Source organism: Lepus europaeus, chromosome 18, assembly GCF_033115175.1.
Source record: "Lepus europaeus isolate LE1 chromosome 18, mLepTim1.pri, whole genome shotgun sequence".
Lineage (NCBI taxonomy): Eukaryota > Metazoa > Chordata > Mammalia > Lagomorpha > Leporidae > Lepus > Lepus europaeus.
In genome coordinates this window covers 29,057,160-29,062,158 of record NC_084844.1, presented here as the reverse complement: position 1 = coordinate 29,062,158, position 4,999 = coordinate 29,057,160, and the positions used below count along the sequence as shown (strand labels likewise).

Below are 4,999 nucleotides of genomic sequence, written 5' to 3'. Positions count from 1 at the left end.
GTGTAAAAATGTTTTAAGAGGTTGGCATGGTGTAGTAAGTTAAGCCTCTGCCTCTTTCACCAGCATCCCATATGAGTGCCAGTTGTGTCCTGGCTGCTCCTCTTCCCATCCAGGTCTCTGCTTATGGCCTGGAAAACCAGTGAAAGATGGCCCAAGTACTTGGGCCCCTGCACCCATGTGGAAGACCTAGAAGCAGCTCCTGGCTCCCTATGTGCCCAGCCCTGGCCATTACAACCATTTGAGGAGTGAATCAAGGGATAGAAAACTTTTTTTTCTCTCTCACCCCCACCCCCCCACCCCCGTCTGTAGCTCTGCTCTGCCTCTCAAATAAATTAATAAGTCTTAAAAGAAAGCTTTAAAAAGGCAGAACTAAAAGAGTCACAATTTATTAAAAAAATACATAAGGAAAGAACTAATTCCAGGGTCCAGCGCTGTGACGCACTGTGTTAATGCCATGGCCTGAAGTGCCAGCATCCCATGTGGGCACCAGTTTTAGTCCCGGCTGCTCCTCTTCCTATCCAGCTCTCTGCTATGGCCTGGAAAAGCAGTAGAAGATGGTCCAAGTCCTTGGGCCCCTGCACCCACGAGGGAGACCCGAAAGTTGCTCGTGGCTCCTGGCTTCGGATTGGCGCAGCTCCGGCCGTTGCGGCCAATTGGGGAGTGAACCAGCAGATGGAAGACCTCTCTCTCTCTCTGCCTCTCCTTTCTCTGTGTAACTCTAATTTTCGAATAAATAAATCTTAAAAAAAGACCTTATTCATATAAAAAAAAGAAGTAATTCTTTTCAAGGTACCCGATTCGACATGAGCGGTGAAGACAGAGACAGAATCTAAATTAGCTGATTCACTGAAGAAAGACCTTGAGAGGGTAATGGTTGGATATTCTTTGATGTGAATAAAGGTTTCCAGGCAAAAGTGTTGGGAGTGATACATGAGGGATGTCTTTAAAAAGCCAATAAGGACCTGCACTGTGGTATAGCAGGTTAAGCTTTCTCCTTTAAAATTGGTTTCCCATGTGGGTGTTGGTTCAAGTCCTGGCTGCTCCACTTCCAATCCAGGTCCCTGCTAATGTGCTTGGAAAGACAGCAGAGGATGGCCTACATATTTCTTCTCCTGTGTCCACATGGGAGACCCAGAGGAAGCTCTGGCTCCTGGCTCCAGCCTGGCCCAGCACTGGCCATTCCAGCCATCTTGGGAGTGAACTAGCAGGTAGAAGACCTCTCTCCCCCCACTCCTCTTCCTGTCCTTCTTCCTCCTTCTGTACTCCATTCTCTCCTCTTCTCTCTCTGTAACTCTGCTTTTCAAATAAATAAAGAAAATCTTAAAAGTTTTTATTTTAAAAGTCAGTGAAATGTGAATAGGACTTGCTCATGGTGTCTTTATTTTATAATCCACAGATTTAAATAATAGTTCCATTTAGGAAGACTTGTAGTCATAGCAGAGTGTTAGTTATAGCAAATAGTGAAACCAGGAGAAAGAACATTAAATTCATGCTTCTCAGATATCATCTGGTACCCTCATTAAATAGATGCATTTTCTGTAGGCTCTCTTCATTTAAAAGTCATTTATGGTCTTATGTTGCTAGCTTCCAAGCACATTAAGAGCTATCCCATGCTCATTTTAGTTATTTGAATGCAGTGTTCTATTAAAAGTACTAAGTATCATTTTGAGGAATTAATTCATTTTAAGCAAAAGTTCATATTTCATTCATTAATGTAACTCCTATTTCCACACAAAATATTTAAGTAAGATTATTCAATTAATTGTTTTACTCATGGAAAGTCATATTAGAAGTATAATTTGGATCTTACAGAGACTAAATTTGTTTGCATTTCTAAATCACTAAGTTTAATTTCCCAAATTTTATTCCTGCCTTCTTTTCTCAAGTCCCAACTCACCGTTGGCCTACTTTATTTGATGAGACTGGAAAAATTGTAATTTTAAAAGGCTTCCAAATTTTAAAAAGAAAATTATGAGTGGGAGTAGAGGAGTGCATAGAAATAATGGAAAGCTAGAATTGGAAAGTCTGTATTAAACCTGTATGGAAAATATTTCCTTTTCAAAATACATTCACCCTCTATAGCTTTGGTAAAGGAAGCTTCCCAGAAGCGAGACTCAGGTAGAGAAGAGAGATTGGAACTTACGTCTCTGGCTTTGGTTCTGAAAGTTGCTGTCCTTTGCAATTTTTTTTGCATTCCTTCTGAGCCATAGGACAAAAAATGCTTTGTGAAATCCTGACTCATGTGCAAGGAAAAAAAAATGCTTTCCCTTGATTTCTCGTATCAAAGAGACTGACTTTTTTTTTTTTTTTAAGATATCTTTCCTTCTTTCAAAGACAGAGGAGAGAGTGAGAGAAATCTTCCATCCTCTGGTTCACACCCCAAATGGCTACATCTACCAGGTTTGGCCAGGCAAAAGTCAGGAGCCAACGACTCCATCTTGGTCTCCTACATGGGTGGCAGGAGCCCAAGTACTTGGGCCATCATCTGCTGCCTTCCAAGACATGTTAACAGGAAGCTGTATTGGAAATGGTGTAGCCAGAGCTCTAATTGGGATGTTAGTGTTGCATATGGCAGCTTAAATTTCTGCTCAATAACCCTAGCCCTGAGGGTGACTTTTATTTTTAAGTATTTCTTTTATTTATTTGAAAAACAGAGTGACCTAAAAGGGAGTATAATAAAGAGATCTTCCATCTTCTGGTTCACTCCCCAAATGGACCAGGCCTGTCCCCAATGACCAGGCCTGTGCCAGACCAAATTCGGGAGCCAGGACCTCCTAACAGGTCTCCCATGTATGTGGTAGGGACTCATGCATTTGTGCCATCTTCCACTGCTTCCCCAGGTGCATTTGCAGGGAATTGGACTGTAAAACAAGCAGCTAGAACATGAATCACCTTTCCTATATGGGATGCTAGCCCACTGTATCACATCACCAGCCTCGTGAAACCTTTTTCTATCAAACTGTAGCAAATCCTTTATTACAAATAATTAAAAATATCGAACACCACTTCATATCTCTAACACAGAGCAGAGTAGACATTCAGGACTGGAACTGAGTGAGCAATGTTGAAATTCGAGCGTCTGAGCACATCACATGTTGAGCAGACAAAGCTGAGATGTCACATCCCCACATTATCCAATTGTGTGACTCAAACATCTCATCCTCTCAATGGAGACAAAGTTTTTATTTCGTATTTTAAGTGCAGGAAGTCAAGAGGGCTAAAGTTCATTGAGAACATATCAAACTCAATTCAACTCATTTAAAAACAAACAAAAAACAAAATTAAAAAATTAGTTTTCAGGGGAGAGGGGAACAGGCAGGCATGGGGTAAGAGTCAAAACTGTGACAAGGGTTGGTGGCTGTGCATGGCATGTGGTAGCTCTGGAAACTGTCATATGGTACTTCAAAATAAGGTGGCTTTTGTGGATTTTAATGATTAATACGACTCAAATTTAAACTTTGTTCAAAAAAAAAAAATTAAAGCCTTTAAGGCAAGCATCCCCTGAGGGAAAAGTCATTTGTTATAAAATTGTGAGAATACCCAAGCAAGACCCCACTTGAGATTCCTCGGCATGATTCTGAGAGCTTTTGTCCACTGTTTCTCAGAATTTAACTGGGTCTTGATGAAGTAGGAGCTGCGCCTGCCTCTTGTGTCTTCAATGTTGCCGTTCTCTGCATCCATCCTGGATGGAAGACAAATCATGTCTCACCCTTTCCAACCTCTTCTTTAGACTGCCGTGCACAGTCCAGAAAAGCCACCATTACATGGCCAAACTTGGTGTCCCAGAAAAACCACAACCCCCCGAACAGTATAATGGCAGTAGCTCCTTAGATTTGTCTGTCAGAAATGCCAGATACGAATGGTTTCCAGAGGGCATAATGCCTCTGAAATTTCAGACCCTTCTCATTAGCCAGGGCAGGAAGCAGCAACACTGCCCCAAGCAGCATTAATCTCATTCCATTCCACTCACTGGTCTTCTTCAGCTTGTCCGGCTGCACCTGTGTGTGATGCAGCCAGTTTTCTACACTTTTGAGCTTGTCATCCAGCTCCAGCTGTCGTTTAAATTCACTGTTTTTTCTCCGATGCTGAGCTTCCTCCTGATCCAGTCTCTCAGCCTCAGCCTAGACCTTCTCCAGATTTTCTGCCACTATTTTGGAGTTCTCTCCCAGATCTTCCAGCTCCTGGATCTGCCCTTCCTCCTGCAACGCCGGTCCCTTAGCTCCTATCGCAGCAGTTCACTGTCATCCTCGTTCATTTGCTCTAAGATCTCCAAACATTTTTTTGCAGTTCTGACACTCGTTTTCGGTGACATGGAGCTGACTGTCCAGCTGGTCTAAGACAGCATCCGTGCATCCTTCACACAGTGGATGCTCCACCTCCCTCTGTCCCGACATGATGTCCAAAAGGTCTCCAATGACGTCCAGTCTTCCAGCGAGGTTCTCCATGGTGACTCCATCCAAGGCTTCCCCAATCAGAGTGAAGCTGTTAGCACTTTCTGTAGATGTCACCCTGGCTGTGGGGATGACTCTGTGAGAGGCACCGTCCTGGCGAGTTTCAATAAATGATTCCTCTCTTGAGTTAGCCTCTTCCTCCTGGGTCTCCCCTGGTTTGACGTGGGCTGTGGCAAGTAATGGAGCTGTGAGCTCCTGGATGGTGACACGATCCAGAATCTTGAAGGAGGGGTTGGCTGCAGCGCTGGCCCTCTTAGCTCACCTGCACAATGCTGCTGGGTGTCTTAGACCCCTCCATCCCTCAAGACCCTAGATCCAGCAACTCAGGTTCAGTCTACCACAGGAAAGGGAGTGGAGGGTGGGAACCATAGCCTCCGGTCAGCCCCGGAATGAAGCCTCCAGTATCACCATCGCCCAGACTTTAGCTACTTCTTGGTCCACCAGCAGAGGAAGCAGACTTTAAAATGCAGAGATTTTGCAAAGGTAAATGCTTAAAGAAAAATGGCAGTCAATAAAACACGATCCACTAGTTTATAGCTCAGATGATA

At 43.6% G+C, this 4,999-nt stretch overlaps 1 pseudogene; it reads right to left on the bottom strand.

Moving 5' to 3' along the window:
• Window positions 1-3,513: 3,513 nt before the first annotated feature.
• On the bottom strand, window positions 3,514-4,749 carry LOC133746761 (beclin-1-like; annotated as a pseudogene).
• Window positions 4,750-4,999: the final 250 nt, after the last annotated feature.